At 41.5% G+C, this 14,958-nt stretch overlaps 1 protein-coding gene across 1 annotated transcript in view; it reads right to left on the bottom strand.

Moving 5' to 3' along the window:
* Window positions 1-9,008, bottom strand: part of PLAC8 (placenta associated 8) — an 80,457-nt gene extending 71,449 nt beyond the window's left edge. Inside the window, exon 1 of the mRNA XM_065545003.2 lies at window positions 8,633-9,008. The gene's annotated coding sequence lies outside the window, so the exon portion shown is untranslated. The remainder of the gene's footprint in view (window positions 1-8,632) is intronic.
* Between the last annotated feature and the right edge of the window lie 5,950 nt (window positions 9,009-14,958).

The following is a 14,958-nucleotide window of genomic DNA, read 5'->3' as shown; positions in this document are numbered from 1 at the left end:
AAGAGAGGTTAAGAGATATTGGCATCAAAAGCTTAAAAAGCTTGCTGCAATTTCACCTGAAAGGATCTTCTATAAGAAAAAAGGCCTAAGAAAATAGCAACAAACAAGAAATTGTTCTTAAATATGCTCTGCATACACCAGTCTATTTTCAAAAGCCCTGGGGGTGGAGTTTTGATTTGCTGTACTCAAGAAAGCTTTTTGTTTGTTTTTAATTGTTTTAAGCAGCAGGTGCTTTCCAATGAACTTGGAACTTCCCTCAATCACAAAAACAGGGACCTACTATTAAAGATTAAGCTGCACTGAATTTTCAGCTCATGGTAATAGACTCTGAAATAAGGAACATTCTCTCCACAAAAGTATGTTTGGAAGTATAAAAGAAGTAAAAGTCAGTAAAGTTAAAAAAAATTGAAATGCTTCCTGAAATTGAGCAATCACAAAAGTCTCAAGAATGTCATTGAAAGCAGGAAAACTGAATCAGCACTGTAGAAAACGAAAGAGATAACTGGAAGACAAATGGGAAAAACAGGTCAAAAGCATGACAGTACTGAAGAGGTGAAACATTGAAAAAGAGGTGATTGAGCCAGACAAGGACTGCAAACTCAAAGCGAGGCAGGTAAAATAAGTGAGTGAAATAGGTTGGGAAAAACACAAAGTAGACAATAGCGAATGGTGGACATGAATATGTCAACTGCAGAGTGAATATTCCTTTCTTTGGGTTTGCTAACACTCAACAGCAGCTGACCTCTGCCATGCGGGAATGAGGACCTCTCTTTCCATGTTTTCCAAATTTTCAACGGAAGCTTAAAATCTAGATTGGAAAACTAAATTTTTATGGGAAATCTGAGTTTTACATGTTTTCTACTATTTTAAAATTAAAGCAAGAGGCTGGGTGTGGTGGCTCATGCCTGTGATCCCAGCACTTTGGGAGACTAAGGCAGGGGGATTGTTTAAGCCCAAGTTTGAGACCAGCCTGGGCAACATAGTGAGACCTTGTCTCTACAAATAACAAAAATATTAGCCAGGTGTGGTGGCGCACACATGTGGCCCCAGCTACTTGGGGGGCTGAGGCAGGGTGATCTTGAGCCCCGGAAGTTGAGGATGCAGTGAGATATGATTGAACCACTGTACTCCAGCCTGGGTGACAGAAGGAGACCCTGTCTCAAAAAAATAAAATCAACTAATTTAATTAAAGCAATAAATACAAGAGGGCTTATTATGTATAGGACCAACAAAATGCATCTAAGGGCTGAATTCACCCACTCATGGGTTACCAGCTTTTGGCTTTTGAGTTAAAGAATATAGCATGGAACTCAACAATAGGAAAAATAACAATTTTTATTATGTCAGTAACCTGCATGACTGTAGTCAAGGAGAAAATGCTAACTACATGCACTTGCATATCTTCATGCCATTGAAGCACATCCAGGGATCAGTTTGCCATTTACCAATGACCATGCTCTGTCTCTCTCTGTGTGTTTGTTTGTTTGTGTGTGTGTTTGTTTGTTTTTTGAGACAGAGTTTCATTCTTGTTGCACAGGTTGGAGTACAATGGCACAGTCTTGGCTCACTGCAACCTCCGCCTCCTGGGTTCAAACAATTCTCCTGCCTCAGCCTCCCAACTAGCTGGGATTACAGGCGCTCACCACCACGCCTGGCTAATTGTTTTGTATTTTTAGTAGAGACAGGGTTTCAACATGTTGGCCAGGCTGGTCTTGAACTACTGACCTCAGGGGATCCACCCGCCTCTGCCTCCCAAAGTGCTGGGATTACGTGTGAGCAACCGCACCTGACCACTCTCTGTGTTTTATCCTGGTTGTGAAACAACTGGATTCATTTTTCAGGCTGAGTTCAGAAGGACACTGCTTGCAAAAACAAAACCAAAAAAGTGTTAAACACATAACTGTACCAGTTGAGAAGACATCTCATTGTAGCAGGATGAGCAGCAGACAAAACTTCTCAGACACCGAGTTAAAGAAGGAAGGGGTTTATTCGACCGGGAGCATCGGCAAGACTTCTGTCTCAAGAGCCAAGCTCCCCGAGTGGGCAATTCCTGTCCCTTTTAAGGGCTCACAACTCTAAGGGAGTGCATGTGAGAGGGTTGTGATTGATTGAGCAAGCAGGGGGTACGTGACGGGGGGCTGTGTGCACCAGTAATTAGATCGGAACAAAACAAGATAGGGATTTTCACAGTGCTTTTCTATACAATGTCTGTAATCTATAGATAACATAACCAATTAGGTCAGGGGTCGATCTTTAATTACCAGGGCCAGGGTGCAGCGCTGGGCTGTCTGCCTGTGGATTTCATTTCTGCTTTTTAGTTTTTACTTCTTCTTTCTTTGGAGGCAGAAATTGGGAATAAGACGATATGAGGGGTGGTCTCCTCCCTTATTCCTCCCTTTTGAGACTCTCACTCATTTTGTTAGTGGGAGTTCTCACTTTTATTTTCACGACCCATGTCTTCTTGCAAGACGATCGATAGTGATTCATATAGTACACTTGTGCATTTTGGAGAACTAAGGTAGCGATGAAGCTTTTTATCATTCGAAGAAGTACAGGTAGCAAATAAGGAAGCAGTAAGTAGGTTCCTATTACTCTTATAACTCTTATTATAAGGCTTTTAAATCCTCCTAGCTCTGAGAGTCATTTTCTAAACATGGCCCCAGGATCAAATCTATGCCACACTTGCATGGGCACATGTGTCAGTTTTGTCATATCTCTAACCATGTTTTCAACTACTTGCCCTTGATTATCTATGTGTAGGCAGCAATTAGTAAGGTTAAATTTCCTACAGATCTCTCCTTCAGCTGCTAGCAAGTAGTCGAGAGCTAATCTATTTTGATAGATAGCATTTCTCATCTGAGTTTCTTGCTGGGCCAGAATAGTCAAGGTTCTGCCAGTTTCATTAATGATTATTATTACAGCTTGTAACCATATGATTTGGTTGATCATGTAAATGGGGGTCCAGTATCCCCATAAGCCGTCTTGTGCCCAAGTAGCAGGCCCATAATATTGTATGATTCTCTCAGGAGGCCATTCATCATCTTTCCAATTTCCTGTAGCTATGCTTCTTTTTTCATGGGAAGCATAGACAGGGAAGCCCAGGAGTTCACCTGTTTTTATGGGCAGTAGGAAGAAAGATAGTTTAATAGTGCCAATAACACAACTACCTGCCCATTGGTCAAGTAATTTGGCATAAGCTCTATGCCCACATATCCAATACAGTCCAGTGGGGGCTGTCCAGTCCCAGTGGGACTCCGGGTGGGTCCACACGGTTTGCAACTTTGGGAATTTGCTAAATGGATTCCACTCCGTTTGATTTGAACTCCACCAAGTGACTGTTTTTGTGGTACAATTATACAGTTTCTGTCCCAGACAACTAAGTCGTCCTATGGAGTGAGTGAATTCTTTTTCTTCTCTAGCTATGCAATATTGTACTATAATTGAGGATTTTAGGACCTAGAAATTATCAGGGTAATTCTTTTAGGCTGGGAATTCATCAGGAACTGTGTCTGTAAGTACTAATTCTCGGGCTTCCTATGGCCATTGATCTCTTATTACAGTTCCTCCACAAACATAACATGAAGTGACATTGAGAGACTGGGCTACATGCTTGACTAATTGCAAAACAAATTTCTTGTTTTTCCTGGAATTTCTGGTACTGGCACATTTAGTTCATCATAGAAAGTTTGAAACACTGGCTCAGGAGAGCGTTTGTAAACTTCTCCTCAAACCAAGCTATTTACTCGAGGATCCAGTCTGGCCCCGTCGATTCCTAAGGTCACATGCTCCCCTTTTTTCCAGCGAAGATCAAGGGGATTGGTTATTACTAGCTCTAAGGGGTTACATTGCCCCTGAGTACAGGAAGGGCTATTTTTTCCTTTCTGAAGGTGGACTGGATGCTTTTCATCATTTTTTTTTTTCCAAGTGGCCTAAATGACACAAGACCAGTATTTACATTTATTTCCACAGAGTCCTAATTTATGACAGATGTACTTATTTTCTGCCATATAGCTTCTTTTCTAATTAAGAGAACTACACCTTATTCCTAACTTATTACTATTAATGACAGCCCAGGCATCAAATTTTAAGGTGACTTGTTTGGGCACCCTTTTTTTTTTTTCTTTTTTCTATTTTGGCTAACACTTTACTTGTATTGTTTATGAGCCCCCACCAGTCTTCAGTTCTTAATCTTGTTTTAAAAATTGTGGTCATGGGAGGCTCAGATGTGTCATAATACACATCAGGTTGGTCATTTCCTGGGCTACATACCTTGGATAGAATAACATTATACAAACGGGTTCTTTTTAGAGTTCCAGTACACTTACAATAACCATAAAATAACAGGACCATAGCAACCTTTTGTCCTACCCTCAGTGACTTGATGTATACACTGGGAAAAGCCCTCAATCTGAGGAAGGTCAGTTGAAGTCCTTACTGTACAAGTTCAAATTTTAAGGAAAATGAGCCCCGCGATGAGTTTCCTCATGCTTCGACTGAGCGTGGACCAGTCAGCTTCTGCGTATGACTGGGGCAGGGCTTGTCATCTTCTTCAGAGTCCAGAGTCACTTTGCAGGGGTTGGTGAAGCTGCTCCCGTCCACGTGCCGCTCACAGTCTACTGATGTTGAAGGATGGTCTCGGAGGTTGGGCCTGCTAGAATAAACTTTGAGTCCAACACCTCTATACAGTTACGTTCAACTGGGCTCTCTGATACCGGGAGCAAGGTGGTGGGGTTTAGAGTGTTGCAAACTTCAATGGTTATGTGGGGATTTTCACATAGCAAGCTTTGGTACTTGGTTAATCTAGCATTTGTTAACCAGTGATGTCCTTTGGTATTTATTAAAGTTACCACAGCATGGGAGGCCTTTATATTCACGTTTTGCCTAAGGGTTAACTTATCCGCTTCTTGTGCTAACAGGGCCTTTGTTGCTAGGGCCCTTAGACCTAGGGGCCAGCCTTTGGAAACCTTGTCTAGTTGTTTTGAGAGATAGGCCACTGGCCTTGGCCAGGGCCCCACGGTCTGGGTTAAAGCTCCAACTGTCATTTTTTCTCTTTCTGACACATAGCGTGTAAAGAGTTTTGTCAGGTCAGGTAGCCTTAGGGCTGAGGCCAACATGAGTTTTTCTTTTAACTCATGAAAAGCTCATTGCTGTTGGTTGTAATAGATATAGTTTATCTAATCTACGTTTTTATTAACTGTCACCTACTAAAATATTGACTCAAATCCTGCAGCTATTTGATTTCAAGCTTTAAATTGATCTGGTATTCCTCATAGGACTCCAATTGCATCTAAATAGACATGAGAGTCGAAAGACCCATGAGGGGCTTCTCTCGCTTTATGATGTCTTATTATTTTTTTTCCTTCTGGTTGGTGAAATGCCAGGGTGAAAGGGATAGCCAATTGGACTAAAGTACAAGTGCCACTCCAGTTATTCAGCAGAGTACCCAGTAAAGGTCCACCACAATACCACCACACATCCGCTCAGGGATGAACAAGGGCTGACTGATTGATAAGCTCTTGAAAATTCTTAAGCTCACTGCATCCTTTCAGGTCTCCAAGGAATGCTAAGTTTCCTCCCTGTCATGAGAGACATGAAGTGAACTTAGTGTTGGGAGACAGAATCTGGATGGACCTCGGGGGCTGAACCGCAGGCCGGACTTTGGGGTATAGCAGAGAGAGAGCTTGGCATGACTTATTATTCCAGGCTGTAGAATCCTGGAAAAGAGCTACCATGCAGCCCATGCCTGGTCAACTGGAGGTCCACCTTAGTGGAAGGGGGACAATCAGGGCCTCTGGCCTGCCATGTGCACAAGCATAACAATTGCCTTTGTTTAACGTGCAGATGGAATATTTGATCCATTTCAACCAGGCATTTGCATCTTGGCATCCTGTCTTAATTGCTAAAGTTTGTTTTAAGTTTTTAACTTCTATGACCCTCTAGTAAAACAAATGTATGGTTTTAGGGAAATTACAAAAATCGGTTGGGGCAGTCCATCCTTGCTCTTTAGTGGTCCACAGAACGTTGGCCCAACTATGGTGTGAAAGCTCTACATTGGGGGACAACACTCCCGGTTGGCACTGGGGTCTTTATCGAAATCTCCCCGGATTAAATGGTCCTAGTTTACTAATGCCTAGTCTGAGGAGAGTCAGGGAGGACAGAAGTACTTTTCTGAAATAGAAAGTTGTCTTTGACTTGGCAAGTCCTCACAGGATATAAGGCAAGCATTAAATGCAATAGTTTGAGGCGAAATTGACTTGGTTATATTAATAACTAGAAGGTCAGCAATAGAACGAGGAAAGAAGAAAGAGTAATAGGATAGATTAAAAGAGTTAAATTTTTCTTAGCTTTAGTTTGGTAGGGTTTTCCCCTGGGACAATGGTCCACGACTCTGGAGGGGGTGACGCTTTCTTGACTCAGGTGTGATGAGTCCGTCCTTTCTTTGCTGTATGAACAGCAGTCTTGGTGGTTAGCAGCACAAGGTAGGGTTCTTCCCAGGCTGGCTTGAATTTTTCTTCTTTCCACCTTTCGATGAGAACGTGATCTTCAGGATGGTGCTGGTTTACTGGAAATTCTAGGGGTGGTACATGTGCTAAAAGGCTTTTAGGGTTTTTTTGTTTTGTTTTGTTTTTGTGAGAAAGGAAAGTGCAAGATAAACCAAGTATATAATTTTTAAGAAATTCACCTTTTGTTTTAAATGTGGGGACCTTGACAGTGGACTTTGCAGTCCTTAGAGCCTTTTTACTGACGAATTTCCTTTAGCACCTATTTTTATTAGTTTTTAAAGCAAAGAAAGCCAAATACCATTTTACATTTAACAATGCTTCTTGTATGATTTTTATACCAGGTAAGCTAAATTTTATCTTTATATTAGTGTGTTACTAATGTTAAACCTCATTTTAATAAAACCTTGTAGACATATTTATCTAATTTTTAATGTTTGACCATAAGGTAAGATTTTATAGACTCTTTTTAACCTTTTATCATTTTTGCTAAAGAGCAGATTGGTGCTTTAAGAAACACCTGTTATGCTTTTACTTTAATGTACAGTTCACAGAAAAACTGGATGATACTTCTTTAACTTTAGCTAATATATTTACACACAGAATTTTCTTTACAGTTAATGTTTTAAAACTTGCTTAAGCCTTCAAAGCAATAATTTTTTTAAAACTTTTTAATGTAGGTAAAAATGTACAGTCTTACGCCTCCTTATAATCCTTTTACCAAAGGTATATTTTGCTTTTCTTATACACCTTACACATAAACTGGTTTTTTTTTTTTCCCAATAGTTTTACATTCAGGAGGCCTAGTTACTTTTAGATTATACAACATTTTTTGCATCAATTCTTTTTTAACACACTTTTTAAAATAACCTTTTTTTTCTCTTTCACAACTTTCACAGGCAATTTTTCGACATGCCTTAACTTTCTGACTTATTACAAACATTTCTTTCTGTAAACAACCAGTTAATTTATTTCAGGACAAAATTTACCATATAACACTCTTTTTATATAAATTCCGCTCCCCCTTTTTTTCTTTTTCTTTTTTCCGAAGATGATAACCATTCTTTTCCGAAGCGAACTTTTTTTCCATGTCTGTGGACTAGACTGTCTAAGGCCACAAGATTAGAAGTTACTATAGTACATGTTACACTGTTAACTTTTAGCAAACTTTACTTTTGTAAGTTTGGGATTTTAATTATCCTTTGCTATTAATAAGACCTTGTTTTGTCCAAATTAGAATTGGTATGATGGCTTTTAAAGGAATAGGGTACACTTTTTTTTTTTTCTTAATTGCTTGTATCTCTTTCTTTCTCTCTTTGACTTTGTCTCTCTCTCTTTGACTTTCCTTTTGCCTCTATCTCTTCCTCTCTCTCTCTTTGCCTCTTTTCCTCTCTGTCTTTTTCCTTTCTCTCTCTCTCTGCTGGTCTCTCCTTGCCTCTGCCAGCCGCTTATGCTGCTGTTCTCTCAACCACTGTGTGTTGGGGGCGGGGGATCTAAAACAAGCTGGTCTGGGTTCCCTGGCTTACAGGTTACCTTGTGCCATACCTTTGAAACAAGGGACCTGTCAAGGCTTCCTTCTAATGGCCAACGTACCTCTAATGCTGGCCAGTCTATCTTACACAAAGTTTTAAGTTTTCCTAGTGTCATAGTACTCCATAGTCTCTGTTAAATCCTTTTTTTTGAAAATTTTCAACATAGTTCCTAGTAGGGTAGGCTTACTTTGGGCCTCACCTATGTTTCCTCTAGACCAAACACCACACTCACACCACACGCACACCACAAAACAAAGAACGGGTAAAAAGGGCACACACACGCTTTTGTAGTTTACACCAAACCAAAATCAAAACCAAAATCAGAGTATCCAGAAATCTAAGCCAGGTCAAAACCAAAACCAAAGTATCAAGCAATCCAAGTCAAGTCAAAACAAAAACCAAAGTGCCCGTACAGGCACACCGTGGGTGATCAGGCCACGCTTCCACTCAAATGGAGTAGGCAAGTTCTCAAGACCGGTCCTGTCAAGCTATTCAAACCAAATCAAAACCAAAACCAAAGTGCCGGTAAAGGCACACCATGGGTGATCAGGCCACACTTCCACTCAAATGGAGTGGGCAAGTTTCAAAGACTAGTCTTACCAAGTTTCAGATGTCCAGACTCCAAGTACCAGTTCTTTCCCGGTGTTCAGCCACTGCGTTGATCCTCCACAGGGGCCTGCCACACACTGCTCTAGCGAGGCGTCCCCCCCAGGGCAAATGCCTACCCGGGAGCGCTCTCAGGATCCGCGTCGCTTGGGCTGGTCAGAGTCCCCCTCAAGGATGTTCCACAGGGCAGGCTTAAGCCGCCTAAGGAGCTGCCTCGACCATCTGCCATTCACCTCGCTTCCCGGTCAGGGAACCAAGAAATGTAGCAGGACAAGCGGCAGACAAAACTCCTCAGACACCTACTTAAAAAAGGAAGGGGTTTATTCGACTGGGGGCATCGGCAAGACTTCTGTCTCAAGAGCTGAGCTCCCCGCGTGGGCAATTCCTGTCCCTTTTAAGGACTCACAACTCTAAGGGAGTGCATGTGAAAGGGTCGTGATAGATTGAGCAAGCAGGGCTTACGTGACTGGGGGCTGCATGCACCGGTAATTAGATCGGAACAAAAGGAGATAGGGATTTTCACAGTGCATTTCTATACAATGTCAGTAATCTATAGATAACGTAACCAATTATGTCAGGGGTCCACCTTTAACTACCAGTCCCAGGTAGCTACTAGGTGCCAGGCTGTCTGTGGATTTCATTTCTGCCTTTTAGTTTTTACTTCTTCTTTCTTTGGAGGCAGAAATTGGGCATAAGACATTATGAGAGGTGGTCTCCTCCCTTACTGTTGGTGGGAATGTAAATTAGTTCAACCATTGTGGAAAACAATGTGACGATTCCTTAAGAATCTAGAACCAGAAATACCATTTGACCCAGTGATCCCATTACTGGGCATATACCAAAAGGATTATAAATCATTCTACTATAAAGACACATGCACACGTATGTTTATTGCAGCACTATTCACAATAGCAAAGACTTGGAACCAACCCGAATGCCCATCAATGATAGACCGAATGAAGAAAATGTGGCACATATAAACCATGGAATACTATGCAGTCATAAAATGGATGAGTTAATGTCCATGCACGTTTCACCAGCATAGTGAAACCTCATCTCTGCTAAAAATACAAAAAAATTAGCTGGGCATGATGGCATGTGCCTGTAGTCCCAGCTACTTGAGAGGCTGAGGCAGGAGAATTGCTTGAACCCGGCAGGTGGAGGTTGCAGTGAGCCAAGATCGCACCACTGCACTCCAGCCTGAGTGAGAGAGTGAGACTCGGTCTCAAAAAAAAAAGAAAAAAAAAGAGGGTGTGTTTAGTTATGGGCCCTTCAATGAGATGGCCTTGGGCTTAAGGCATTGTAGGGAGTTATAATAGGTCTGAAATAATTTGTTGGCCTGATTGGCCCTGGAAGTGGGATAATCGCCAACCAGGGAGTCAGCTCTTTCAAAAAACAAAGCTGCTTTTTGGAGTTTATAAATTAGAGTTATGTTTCCTGTTAAAAGGTCATGAAGGGGTGTAGGAAGGGCTGTGTAAGCTGAGGAAGACAGCGATAAGCACATCCAGCACTCCGGAGCAAAGGAAGAGTTAGCCTGCAGCAAGAGGGATTGTGTAAGGTTTATGGAGCGTTCTAGTTTGAGAGCAGTGAGGAGTGGTTGTATTGGTGAGGTTGATGTGATCAGGGAATTTATATTGAAAGAAACAAGCAAAAAGAGAAAAAAGTTATTTGGGTAGGAGTAAAGTCCTGGAAAGTTCCTTGAAGCCATAGGTCCCATAGAATGGTAAGGAGCTGATCAGGATGTATAATGGGAGCTTTGTAAGGGTACCAGTGAAGGTCTGTAACAAGGTTGGTGAGGAAGCGATGAAAGTTTGGGAAAGGGACATAAGCGGCTTATGTGGATTTTTCCTCCTTTTCCTCCGGGATTTGGGTGAGGCAAAGAGAAGTGGGTCCTGTGGAGACACAAGAGAAGACTGAAGGGTATGTGATGAAGGCAAGTCTGTTTTCTTGAGAGAAGTATAATGAAACGGTTGGGGAGTCTCTGGAGTTTTGCTGCCGTGGGTGTAGTAAGGATGGTCTGGTAAAGTCCCTTCCATTTAGGTGTGAGGGGGTAGTTGGGGGTAGGACTGGGATCTTTTACCAGAACCCAGTCTCCTGGCTGTAGGAAGGGATTAGAGGAGTCAGCAACAGGTTGGTTGTGGCAGATATTTGTCAGCATATTCCCGAATGAAATGGCAGATGGTATGTAGAGGAGGGGAAACGAGAGGGGTCGGTAGAGGTGGGGCTTGACCCTGAGGTGGAGAGAAAAGGTTGAGTGGTCTCCCATATACGAGTTTAAGAGGGCTGAGCATTGAAGGTTTACGTGGGAGTGCCCAAATTTTTAGAAGGGCTACAGGCAAAAGTCTTTATGTGTTTGGAGTGAGTACCTGGTGATGGTGCTTTTTAGAATGTCATCCATTTTTTCAACCTTTTCTGAAGATTGCGGTTGATAGGGGATGTGTAGCTTCTAGGTGATTTATAGGGTTTGTGCAAGTGTTTGAGTAATTTGAGAAATGAATTCAGGACCATTATCAGATTGAAAAGAAAGAGGCACCCAGGACCTGGGGTTGATTTCTGTTATTAGACAGTAGAAGTGACAGTAGAAGCTCGTCTGTGGGTTGTGGGAAAAGCCTCTACGCCTCCCGAAAAGGTATCAACCAGAACTAAAAGAAATCGAACCCCTTTTACTGGGTGCATATGGGTAAAATCAATTTACGAATCCTGTCCTGGAAGGTGTCCCCTGGTTTGATGTGTTGGGAAAGAAGGGGGTCTAGTGTTGGAGTGAGGTGAATCTTTTTGGCAAACAGAGCGTTGATGGGAAATGGCTTTTAACTGTTCCTTTACATCTGGGGCTATGTGTATATGGGAACTTAAGAAATGTTGTAGAGGGGAAAATGGCTAGTGTGGACGAGGTTGTGAATGTCCCGTAGAAGAGTGGTTTTTTCAGGGTCAGGTAGAACTAATTTGTTTTGTATGAACCGATATGGGGTTTGAATTGTGCCCCCACCATGATTAGTTGTTGTGTTTGGTGTTCTGAATAAAAGGAGGGGATATATTGTATGAGGGGAAGTAGGTATTGGGGAATTGGGTCATTGGTTGAGGTGTGTTTTGCCCAGTAGTCAGCCTCATGGTTCCCTAAAGAAATGTGGCTTTTGTCTGACTGATGTCCCTTGTAATAATAACTGCAACATTTTCTAAAAGTAGAGTTGCCTTTAATAGATGATGAATGAATTTTCCATTAATGATCGGGGTTCCCTTAGCTGTGAGAGAGCCCTGCTCACTCCAAGTTTGGGCATTGCAGTGGATGATGTTATAGGGGTATTTAGAATCAGTGTATATTTTAACTTGTGTGTTTTTTGCTAGGGTAAGTGCTCTTATTAGCAGTAATTCTGCTTGTTGGGGGATGTGTCCAGAGGCAAGGAGGCAGCCTCTATGACTCTTCTAGGTGGGAGAAAGTGGGTACCATCATGATATCCTTCAGTGATGGCATATCCTGGTTGGAGGGGTAGATTTTGATGCACTGCCATTCATAAACCACTCTGGGACTCCTTTTATGTGAGTGGAAGCAAGGTGGGGAAACATGGTGAGAGAACTTTCAATTAGATCAGAGCATGAGTGCTGCTCAGGGTCCAAAATTGGTGTTGAAGGTAAAAGAAGGGCGGGATTATGGGGGGAGCATCTATGAAGAGAGATAGACGGTTGAAGGAGGGTTGAATGTAGGGCTTGCATGTGAGAGGATGAGATGGAGGTGAGCGCCTTATGGCTGAGCATATCTTGTAGATTGTGAGAAGAAATACCTGAAGAGGCTCATAAATGTGAGTTTTTGTGCCTCAGAGATAATTAAAGAGGCTGTGGACAAAATTTTTAAGCAAAAGGGCCAGCTTTTATAAATGGGGTCTAGTTGTTTTGAAAAATATGCCACTGGTTGGAGGGAGTCTCCCATGGGTTGGGCTATCAGTCCAAGGGCCTGATAATGAGAACTGTGTAAATATAGATGAAAAGGCCTAGGCCGGGCGCGGTGGCTCATGCCTGTAATCCCAGCACTTTGGGAGGCCGAGGCAGGCGGATCACAAGGTCAGGAGATCGAGACCATCCTGTGAATGGTGAAACTCTGTCTCTACTAAAAATACAAAAAATTAGCCAGACGTGGTGGCGGGCGCTTGTAGTCCCAGCTATTCGGGAGGCTGAGGCAGGAGAATGGCGTGAACCCAGGAGGTGGAGCTTGCAGTGAGCCGAGAGTGCACCACTGCACTCCAGCCTGGGTGATAGAGCGAGACACCGTCTCAAAAAAAAAAAAAAAAAGAAAAAAAGAAAAGGCCTTAGGGGATTTGGAAGGCCTACAGCAGGGGCCTGTAATAAGGCACGTTTTAGGTCGAGAAAGCATGATAAAGGTCTGGAGTGGGAGTGAGTGGTTGGTCAAGATTTCTTTTTGTGTGTTCATAAAGAGGTTTAGTGATAATGGCAAAATTTGCTATCTGTAATCGGAAATATCCCAGTAATCTGAGGAAAGAAAGTAAGTCCCTGTTTGTTTTAGGAAATGTGATTTGTTGAACACCTTGCTTTCATGTTGGCAGCATTTCTTGGGTGTTTGGAGTTATGATCAGTCCTAAGTATGAAACTTTTGGAGATGTTAATTGTGCCTTCCTTTTAGACACCCAGTACCTGCATTCAGCCAAAAACTTTAAAAACTTGATGGTATGTTGAATACAATGTTCTAGACAGGGGCTGCAAGAGCCAGACTTTGTCTCAAAAACAAAACAAAACAGAACAAAAAACCTAAATCATTCTTCTTAAAGGTCACATTATATTCCATAGAACGTGGATGTATCACAGTTTGTTCATTCATTTCCTTCGACATTCATTTTGTTTCTAGCTCTTTGCCGCTATGGCCAACGCTATAACAAATATGTTTGCATGTATGTTTGTACCAATGAGGTAGATTTCTGAGAGTGGAATTGTTGAGTCAACAGGTCTATGCATTTTATTTTTCAGAGAACTTTTGTTTACTTAACAAGAATGTACATAGCATTTCTTATAAGACAGACACGTTTTCAGCATTTCTCAGATATTAACTCTTTTCAATCCACATTGCCTTCCAAAAAAAGCCGTAACACTTTATGTTTCCACCAATAGGTATGATGATATTTTCCTCATATCCCACTAGCAAGTGACAGTATGATTCCTTTGAACTTTTGCCAATCAGATGGATATCAAGTACAGGTTGAGGTCCCTTACCTAAATGCTTGGAGCCAAAAATGTTTCAGATTTTGATTTTTTTCAGATTTTGGAATGTTTGCTTTACCCTCTGGGTATCATGTGGGCCTTCTGGACATTTTCAACAATCTTTACACGACAAGGGAGAGAATAAGCGGAAAAAACCACAGTGAGTAATGCACATAGGTGTTTGCCCCATGTGGGGTATCGTGGCAAACCTGCCATTGGCATATCTGGTCTTCACACCTACCATTCTAAGACCTTTCGTGGGTTTGCTTGCGTGAGGGAATCTGGCCATGCACAGGAAAGATACGCCATAGCTGATGGGGGCCGAAAGGGTCTTGATTACCTTGGAGATGCTAAACAAACCGTGCACTTTGCATCTGCTTTTTGACTGAGATCTGTGACGTGAGGTCAGTGTGGAATTTCCCACTTATGGTGTCATGTCCACATTCAAAGTTTCTGATTTTGGAGTATTTCAGATTTTCAGATTAGAAATGCTTAATCTGAAATATCTTATTGTTACTTTAGCCTGTATTTCCCTAACTTTAGTGAATTTAAATGTCTTTTCATATATTTGTGGGTCTTTGGATTTAATTTTCTCTCTATTGTCAATACATTTTCCGTTGGGTTTTTAGTCATTTTTCTTGCCAATTTGTAAGAGCTCTTCATTCACTTTTAAAAAATCCACCCCTTTCCTATCATATGCTTTATTATTATTTTCAAATCTATTGTTATTGACTTTGGTTTTTTTGTGATTGGTTTTGTCTTAAATTTTAAAAATGTTTTATATAATCAAACATGGCTACCTTTACTTTATCACTTGTAGGTTTCTATTGATCACGTAGTTACCTAGATTTCTTGAGTAGAGTTTTAAAATTTATATCTAAGCCTTTTATTTATCTGCAGTGTAGTTTCATATATAGTATAAGACGGAATCTTTTAAAATTTTTTCCAGAAAGTAGTCAGTTGTTAATTAAATGGCCCATTTCTTTCCTCCTGAATTAAATTACCACATTTGTCTATGTGAACATCTCCTCAGAATCTAACTCTATATCCATACTTGCACAGGTTTGATTATTGTGGCTTTAGTTTCTGATTATCTGGTAGGGCAAAATCTCCCTTAC

Source organism: Macaca fascicularis, chromosome 5 (genome assembly GCF_037993035.2).
Source record: "Macaca fascicularis isolate 582-1 chromosome 5, T2T-MFA8v1.1".
Taxonomy (NCBI): domain Eukaryota; kingdom Metazoa; phylum Chordata; class Mammalia; order Primates; family Cercopithecidae; genus Macaca; species Macaca fascicularis.
This window is presented reverse-complemented; position numbering and strand designations above follow the sequence as displayed.